Raw genomic sequence first — 10,310 nt, 5'->3', positions numbered from 1 at the left:
GCAATGGAGCTGGCTTGGGGGGTGGGGACTGGTCAGGCTCTTGTGTCTCATAAATAATAATAAGATGGAGGTTGTGCATATGATTTGTGTCTCTATTTCTGAGTCATTGTGCATGCACCTGAAGTTCTAACCGCCACAGGAAACATTAATGGCACAAAAAGCTTGCTTTGAGAAATGTGGAAGGAGCTCTTCTCTTTCCTCTGAAAAGGACAAAAGTATGTAGGGTTTTGTTTTTTCTTTTGAAGTCATGAGATAGTGGCACCATCTTCACACTTGCAGTCATAACTTGCAGAGATGCTACCCTTCAAAGGCACATACTTGCACATAGAGTATCAGAGAAAGTGCCTTTGGAGCAAGTGCTTTCAACCAAGGACTGCAAAATGGTAACAAGAGGTTCATCGTAATGGCTGAGTGCAATGGGAGGCTGTGAGCAGGAGGACTGTAGTTCAAGTCCATCCTGGGAAAAAATGTTCCCAAGACCTCTATCTCAACCCTCAAAAAACTAGGTGTGGTAGCATAAGCCTGTCATCCCAGCTATGCAAAATACATAAATAGGAGGATCATGACCCAGGCAAGTCAATTATAGTTGCAAGACCCAACGTGAAAAGTAGCCAAAACAAAACCAGATGTGGGGCATAGACCATCTGCCTACCAAGCACAGGACCCTGAGTTCAAATTCCAATATGCATCCCACAACTTTTTTTTTACATTGTGAAGAATCACATCTGTGTGCACGTGTATGTTTTCCGAGGGAGAAATCCTATAGATTGCTGTCAAATTTGCATCAAGCCCATTACCAGGGGGTCATATAGTTGGTTAGCAGATAAATTGGGAAATGCTTAGAATTCCCAATTTAGCTGCTAACCAACTATGTGACCCCTGTTCTTATCTGAACCTTGAATTCTTTTTTCTTATTGTTTAATTTATTCAATAATACAACATATACTTGACCACCCCCAGTGATGAAAACCTGACAACATATCCCAATAATGGAGAGCAGAGGATTTAGAGCAGGTGCACTGGAACCTGGTCCTGTTGCTGTCTGATTTGGGGCTGGTAATTCAGCTTTGTTCATCCTCAACATCATCATCATATGTGTGTGTACATATATACATATACGTGCATGTATATATGTGTGTGTATATAAGTATATGATGCAATATTTTGTATGATCCATATGGTAGGTATATTAATAGATAATAACCCTTAGGTATCTTTAAGCAGATTAAAAGAAATAATCTTCCCATTTTTTATTGTACATGCAGTGTACAATAAATACCATTGCTATGACACCATATTGATCATTATTGTTAGAGATTATTTATTACCATTGTGGATAAACACTCTTTAGCACAGTACTAGAAGAGCCAAACCTGGAAAATGTTTTACTTTGAGGATTATCTGGGCCACATAGCCTGACTGTGTATGTGTATATCTATCCATCTATCTTATCTTTTGAGAGTATGTACACTTTCCAAAAATGTATGTGTGTATATATTTATATGAACAACTCTATTTTGATTAAATAAATAATAAATGCTGAATATCTTGTAATTCATTGAAGACTGTGCCAAAAGTGAAAAAACCCAAAATTTACAAATAGCACAAATCCAAATTTCAAAGTACAGATTTTATTGAATATAGCATTTTTGTACCATTATAAAGTTGAAAATCAAAAATCAAATAATTGTTATGTGTATGGACTTGTATAATTATGTACAATCTCTCTGTTTTTTTCCTTCATAACAGAATTCTTTAGCCTTATCTTGACCCTAAATCTGCAGCTAAAGCCTTGAAAGCTGAAATCTTGAAGCCTTGTACTTACATCTGCAGCTCCTGATCATTGGTCCTCAATGACATTTGGTCACATAGAGCAAGAGAGATTCACATGCAATCTGACCCATCATTCAATAGCAGCATGCCAGGAAAACTTACACTTCAATTTAACACATTATAGTCATAATAGTGCTATAGGAAAAAAGAAATTAAACATAGAGAGCTTTATTTTAATTTTCAGATATCAAAGTGACTTTTTTATGTGTTTCCTTCATGAAGACATTTTGACAATAAAGATTTTATGAATAGCTTCAAGTAGATAGTTTTAAAACTTAAACATTACTGAGAAAATCCAGAGTCTGGATACAGTTAATGTTTACTCAAAAGTTTGTGTTTTGTTTTGTTTTGGGGGATTTTTTTTGGCTGTGGTTCCCATTACTACAAGCCCTGTCCGTAACACAATGTTTCTTACAAATTCTTCCAACCCCTTCTCTCCTACTGTTACGATAAATGAAGCCACTCAAAGCCAGTGGTACACAGGACAATTTCTGTCTTCCAGAGCAGAGCTAGTTTGTATTCCTGTAAACCCCATGAGATCAGGGGCAACAGCCCTTAATTCATTTATTTTATATCTGCCTTTATACCCTTTCAGCCATCCTCATTCTTCTCTTCATGATATTAAAGACTGGTCTTTTCCAGGCTCAGGGGACTTGGAGATTCTCTGCTGGGAGCTGTGCCCCAGCTGTCCAGTGTCTTCCCCCTTGGGGAACCAGTAGTAGCCCTTGAGTTGGTGGCTCCATTCCTACATTTTGGGAGGCAGAGCTTTAAAGGCAAAGATAACCCAGCTGTCCCTCTTTGTGGTGAGTTACATCCCTCGATAGCCCAGGTAAGTTGAAAATAAATATTGTGAGTTACCTCACCTGCCTACTTCATAGGTCAGCCTCGCCTACATTAAGCATGCTCAGAACACTCACCTTCACCACAGTGAGGCAAAATCTTCAAAAAGCCTATTTTAGAATCAATGCTGATGCTAGGCACCAGTGGCATGTCATACCTGCAATCCTAACTTCTCAGGAAGCTGAGATCTGAAGGCTGAGGTTTGAAGCCAACAAGAGCAGGAAAGTCTATAATGCTCTTATCTCCAAAGAACAAACAAAAAGTGGAAAGCAGAGCTGTGGCTCAAATGATAGAGTGCTAGCCTTGAGTGGAAAAGCTAAGGACAATGCCCTGTCCTGAGTTCAAGCTCCAGACCTACAAGAAAGAAAAGAGAAGAAAAGAAAAGAAGAAGAAGAAAGAAGTTAAATATTTTGAGATTTATTGAAGACTGTTCTAAAATAATTTAGCGGTGGGCATACAGCCACAATTCAAAGCACAGATTTAAATGAAAAAAAAAAATCACCGGAAAGCTGCAAATCAAAAGTCCAGCAACCATTACATTGGGACCATCTGTGTTGCCCAGGCATTTTAGACCACTGAGCTCAATTCTTACTTATATTTAAAGAGTGTTTAATACCAGGTACATGGGCTATGTGGGAGGAGAAGAGAAAACTATACCCTTCATGATTCAGGATGATTCTGATTCTCCAATTATGAAATAAGAAAATGAACAATCTGGCTCTGCACCCTTCACTTTGGTCTGGGAACTAGCAAAGTTCTAGAAACCAATCACCTGTGAGGGGAAAAATGGGGGAGAACTATGGAAGGGGTAACATTGATGAAGAAGCATTTTACTCATAACTTGATTTGTGTTCAACTACATAGTAATAATAATAATGAGTCAAAAATCCTGTTGTTAGTTCCTATTATGTTTTAGATACTATGCTTACAGAGCCTCTACCCATAATGAAGTCATGAGAAATGATTTGACATCTAAAAAATAATAATTTGAAAGTGATATGATTACAACAGAGACAAATAGAAGAAGAAATCTACATTGACCAATAATATATAATATAAATTAAAATATTGTGTATATATACACTATATATATATGTATATATATATATATATATATATATATTTAAATTCAGTGTCAAGCCAGGCACTAGTGTCTGACACCTGTAATCATAGCTAGTCAGGAGACTGAGTTCTGAGGACCAAGGCTCAAAGCAAGCCTGAATATAAAAATGTGCAAGGTTCTATCTCCAATTAACCAGCAAAGTGCTAGGGTAGAGGTGTTGGTTCAAGTGGTATAGTACAAGCCTAGCAGTGTGGCATCCTAATTCAAATATCAGTACTGACAACAGGTTAAGTCTTAAGCCAGGCATCACTGGCACACACCTGTCATCTTAGTTATTCAGAAGGCTGTTTGAGGCCAGCTTGGGCAAGAAAGCCTGTGAGACTCTTATCTCTTAACTACCAAAGAGGTTGGAACTGGAACTGTGATTCAAGTAGTAGAGCCTTAGACTTGAGCAAAAAAACTCAGAGACAGCACCTGGGCCCTGAGTTAAAACCCCAAGCCTCAGCACACACACACACACACACACACACACACACACACACACACACACACACACAAAGACACAATAAAGCTTTGGTGAGTTCCCTTTTGTCAGGGAAACTCCAATTTACAAAGATTCAAAATGAAACCAGGATGTAGCTCTGGCCATTACAGAATCAAGTTTCTGCTATACACCTGGCAAAAGGAAAGGCAGAACAGCAGAGCCTTTCCAGAGAGCAATTTGGCAGCCCCTCGCAAAAACTTTAATACACATACCCTTTGACATAGCACTCCATTTGTAGAAATACATCCTCAGGAAACCATTGGAGACATCCACAAAGATATACGTACAAAGTATTCATTGCAGCAGAATTCATAATAAGAAGTGGGAAGCCAAGCACCCAAAGATCATACATTTAATCTTAGCTACTACTCAAGGAGGCTGAAATCTGAGGATCACAGTTCAAAACCAATCCAGGCAGACAATCCAAAGAGAGTCATCTCCAATTAGCCAACCAGAAGCCAGTGATAGAGCACTATCCTTGAGTGAAAATGCTAAGCAAGAGCACAGGAACCTGACTTCAAGCCCTGTAACTGCCACTTGTAAGCAATCTGTTTTTAGGAGATTTGTTAGACTACATGAGATCTATGTGACTGAATACCTAGAAAACCTTGATGCCATAAGTTTTAAACAGAAAAAAAATGTTTTCAGTTTATTCTTAGGTGTAGAAAATTGAAGAAAAAGTAAATATTTCAATGTAGAAACTCAACAATACACATCCATTCTGAGCTACTTAACACCTGGCTTCTTTTAGATCTTAACTTACCAGTTCTCACCTCCTGAGTACTCTGCTTTGCTTATCCTATGTCCACCTACCATGTGCTGCTTCTTCTTAGCACTTGTCAACTGAATAAATTAAGTTGTATCCTGCAATTATCTGTGTGAGTCTTTGATCAATATCTGACTCCTTTACTTGACTACAGTTTAAAGAGGCTTGGGTCAAGCAGAGGTTAAGCATCAATGGATTTTGTAATAATGATGTACATGGGGCTGGGAAGGTGGCTCAGTGGTAGAGGCGCTTGCCTTGCATGCATGAGGCCCTGGGTTCGATTCCCTAGCACCACATAAGCAAAAAGAAAAAAAATGAAATAATGATGTACAATACTATATTACATAAAATCTGTACAAACATATATGCATAAAAGGAGACTAAAATAATATCTCCACTATGAATATTTTGATAATGGAGTTGTTGGTGTATAAGGAGTTAGGAAAAGGAGGGTGATGACACTGGAAAGATGGGTAATGGAGAGACAGGTGGGCCAGTGTGGAGCCTTTAGTCAAAGAGAAGTCGCTAGGACCAGGCGATGCGAATGGTTGGAATTAAGGGAGACCACTGATGACTTGTTGCACAGAGAAGTGCAGAAGGGTTGGTCTGGAAACACTGAGCTCAGCTCTGAGTCTGTTTCTGCAATTTAAGCAAAAAAGAAAAAAAGAAAATGAGGATCTGAAATAAAATTATGCCTGTAATGATAGACAAGGAAGGATTATTCAAAACTTACCAGAAAAAGAAAACAATTGTAGGAATTAAGTAGGACATCTCAGTCACATGGAAAGAGAACACGCTCTCTCGGGTGATTGATTATACAGATGGTTGTGCCGTTAAAGGTGGTAGAGAATTCCAGGTGCATCTAGAAGAGGAGATACATTTAGATCCAGAGAATCTCAGTTCAAAGCCAGCCTGGAAGACTCTAGTCTATAAGACTCCATCTCCAATATAACAAGAAAAACAAAACAAAACAAAAAAAGCTGGCCTGGAGGAATGTCTCAAGTGATAGAATACCAAATGAACAATTAAGCCAAGCAAGATGAGAATCTGAGTTCAAATCCCAGTACCACCAATAAAAATTGTAAGTAGATGGCATCACCCAGGGGCAGAATTAGAGAAGTTCTAGTCAGGGACTAGAACCCATGAAGCATTAATAACAAAGGGGAAAGAAGAAGAAAAGGAAGTGTGCAAGGGAGGAGGAAGGCCTGATCAGAGGCATGGGACAGCACACCAGAGAACGGGAACTTTGGAATGCAGAGAATAGGGAGGACAAGGTGTACCAGAATTCTAGGAAAACTGGGACCAGAGTCAGAGAAAGAGTTGGATGTTTGCGGAACAGCCACACCGTGGAAGCAATGGCGGCAGCAGCATGAGAAGAACAAATGGGTTGTAGAGAATAAAGATCTGTGAGTACATGACCCTTTTTTTTCTGTCAGTCGTGGGACTTGAACTCTGGGCTTGGGTGCTGTCCCTCAGCTCATCAGCTCAAGGCTAGTGCTCTACCACTTGAGCCACAGGGCCACTTCCAGTTTTCTGATGTTTAATTGGAAGTAAGAGTCTCACAAACTTTTCTGCCCAGGCTGGCTTTGAACCGCAATCCTCAGCCTCCTGAGTAGCTAGGATTACAGGCGTGAGCCACCAGCGCCTGGCATGACACTTTTTAAGTTAGTAAGAGGAAAAAGGAGAATCTGTAAGAATACAGGACTGAGGAAGGACCCAGTGAAGAGGAAGTTCTCAAACAAAATGAGAGGAGTGAAGATTGAAGACTAAAAGAGTAAGAAAATGAATTTATTTTTAAGGTTTCAAGAGAAGCCAGGTACTTGGTGCCTCGTGCTGTGATCCAAGCTATTCAGGAGGCTGAGGTTCAGAGATGAGATTCTAATTAACCACCAGGAAAAAAGCCAGAATTAGAAAGGTAGCTCATGTAATAGAGCACCAGCCTTGAGAAAAAAAGCCAAGTGGGAGCTTCAGGCCCTGAGATCCAGTACTGAAAAATAAAAAACACAAAACAATAGCAACAAGAATCACTAACCAAGGATAACAGTTTAGATATTTGATATATGTACTTAGCTGAGAGGCTGATGGGGTAAAACTGCCATCTGTGGAGAAAAACATAAAAACTTAAAAAGAACTTACCAAGACGTTTATCAAAACTACCTTCTAGGGGCAGTGCCTTCAGTCCTAGGAACCTGGCACTAAGGCCCATCACCAACATTGCACATGTATAGTATCTATAACTACATTATATATTATATCTAAATTTTGAAACATGTAGGGAACACAAAGGGTTTCCAGGGTGGGAAACAATGAAGCAGCTCCAGGTATGGGTACAAGGGAATGTTTGGGAAGCTGAGAACCACTTATTAACTTAGATGGCAAAGGCTGGCTAATTTAGCCCCTTGACTCATCTAGTTCTTCCCTCAACATATAAATGTGAGTTCAGTTACAGTGAGAACAAGGACTTTGTTATCTCATTCAGGAGCCTCTCTCACAGCCTTATTCCAAGTCCCTAGAGCATCCAAGGTTCTAACACTCCTGAAGTCCTAGCATCCTAATCTCTATAGAAAACAACTCTGTTCTCTAATGTATTCTGTCTACAATAGACATAGTCAAGTACTGTGTTTTAACATCCAACTTTGATTAGGAGTTAGCTTTAAAAACAATGTATAATGGCCAATGCCTATAATCCTTGTTACTTAGAAGGCTCAGGCTGAGGATTGTGGTTCAATATCAGCCGAAGCAGAAAAGTCTATGAGATACCCAACCCAGAAGTGGAGTTGTGGCTCAAGTTGTAGAATATCAGCCTCAAGGGAAAAAGCTAACAGACAGCACTCCAACCTTAAGTCCAAGGCCCAGTACCAACACACACACAAACACACACACACACACACACACACACACACACACACACACACACACACACTAAAATTAAATTAAATTAACTAAAATAAAATATTGGCTAGAAATGAATAGTCTTTGGGACACATATATTGGTTCTAGGAAAAGGTTGTCTACTAATTCCTCAAATTGTAATTAAAATTTACCAGAGTGGGTTACCTGCTACACTTTTTTTTTGTTTTTGACACTTGTGGGCTTAAACTCTGAGCCTGGACCCTGTCCCTGAGCTCTTCAGCTCAAGGCAAGAGCTCTACCACTTGAGCCACAGCACCACTTCCAGTTTTCTGGTGGTCAATTGGAGATAAGAGTCTTACAGACTTTCCTGCCTAGGCTGGCTTTGAACCACAATCCTCAGATCTTACCCTTCTTAGTAGCTAGGATTACAGGCGTGAGCCACCAGCACCTGGCACCTGCTACATCTTATTTTCATCTAGACCCTAATGTTTCTAATCCTTATAACATTCTCTTTCCTTACTACATATTACCTGAGTCTTTTATTATATAGGAATAATTCCTATAGCAGTGTCATTATCACACCTTAAATTATGATACTCTTAGGCTTCTTGTCCATCAATCCACTAGTTATTAGATATCCACTAGAACAAAGATGCTGCTATTCAGCAATGAGTACCAAAGGTGAATTTCCTGGCAGGTGCCAGTAACTCACACCTATAAACTTAGCTTCTGAGGAGGCTGAAAGTGGAGGAAGGATTGTGGTTTGAGGCCAGACCCAAAAGAAAAATTCACAACATCTTGCCTCAAAAATAACAAACAAAAATCAGGTGTGGCTTAAGTGGTAGAAAGCCAGGTTAGCAAGCATGAGGCCCTAAGTTCAAACTCCAGTACCACAAAAATAAGGGAAGGAAGGAAGGGAGGGAGAGGGAGGGAAGGAGGGAGGGAGGGAGGAAAGGGAAGGAAGGAAGGAAGGAAGGAAGGAAGGAAGGAAGGAAGGAAAGAAGGAAGGAAGGAAGGAAGGAAGGAAGGAAGGAAGGAAGGAAGGAAGGAAGGAAGGAAGGAAGGAAGGAAGGAAGAAAGAGGGAGGAAGGGAGGGAGGGAAGAAGGTTTTTCTTGGATTCTCAGCTGAACAACAGACTTAGTTAGAAAATCTAAATGGTCAGTTGCAATAATAGAGGATTACAAGAATCCCTATGGTGCGGGCCAGAGAACATCTAGACAGTCCACTCCTTATGGAGTAAGCTTATGCTTGCACTTACTCCCTTAGAAATCTCAGGTCTTGACAGGCATATTGCAAAGGATTTCAGCCTGGGGTGAACTGAGGGAAAAGCAGAAAACAAAAGGCATGTGGCCCTGCTTTCCACTGACTCTGGCCTGTGAAGCCTCCTATTCCAAGACATGTGGGATGCTTGCAACCATGATTGAAATGCCAACATGCATGTTTGTCTACAAAGAGACGGATGGATTTAGATAGCCTATTCTTCCTTAACTCCAGGATTTTCCACCAATGCTGCTGGTAGATACTCAAAATTTCCAGTGAGACACAGTGGGTGGGGACATGTAATTTAGCTATCAAGGCTTATCTTTCCTAGGCTCTACTCCAACTTCTCAAGTTTCTCAAATTATTTTTCATCTTTCGTAGATTTTTCAGTACTGCTCATCCTACTTCCTTTAACCAGAATCCTCTGGTTTTCAATATCAACTTCTATAACTGACAAGACGTTTAGGCTAGATGTACCCAGCACTAGGTACAATGGAAATACCATGGGAAGTACCATATCCCCTATTCTGAATACTACGCTGTTTACAGTTTATCCTAAGGATTCAGGATTTACTTTATTCATTAGTGAATACTGTCTCCTAATCTTAAATGCACACTCAACCAAATGCAAGCCTTTTGCAACCAGGTCTTTACCACTGCATGTCTATGTACATTGACTTTTTCTTTCCTTCAGGACTTGACATTTTACCCAGTTGGATTTGAGCTTACTGGTTTTGGCCATTAGTACAGTCTTTTTAGATTATTTTGAAACACCACCCAGTTCTGGCTATCCCTTAGTCACCATTTTTATCAGTCAATTATATGAAGGCATAAAAGAGACATATATATCAAGTTTGTGGATAACACAGGAAGTCCTGCCTCTCCAGAGGCCTCCCTGGGAATGACTCAAAAGTTTAAACTAGCGCATAAAAGAATAAGAGAGTACCTCTCTTGCTAAAATACAGCATAAAACATGTCAAGCTTTTCAGAAAAAGATCCAGAAATGTGTCTGGCTCTGGCTATCTTAACTCTTCACTTTAATGCACTAAGTCAAGTCGGACTAACCTGCACTGGCGTCCTAGTTGTGTGAAAATTATTTTTCCAAGCTATAATTGTATTGCTTGATAATAGAAAGTACATAATGCTTTTC

Source organism: Dipodomys spectabilis, unplaced genomic scaffold (assembly GCF_019054845.1).
Source record: "Dipodomys spectabilis isolate Male_0828 unplaced genomic scaffold, ASM1905484v1 ptg000201l, whole genome shotgun sequence".
NCBI classification, from domain to species: domain Eukaryota; kingdom Metazoa; phylum Chordata; class Mammalia; order Rodentia; family Heteromyidae; genus Dipodomys; species Dipodomys spectabilis.
Note: the sequence above shows the minus strand (reverse complement) of the source record.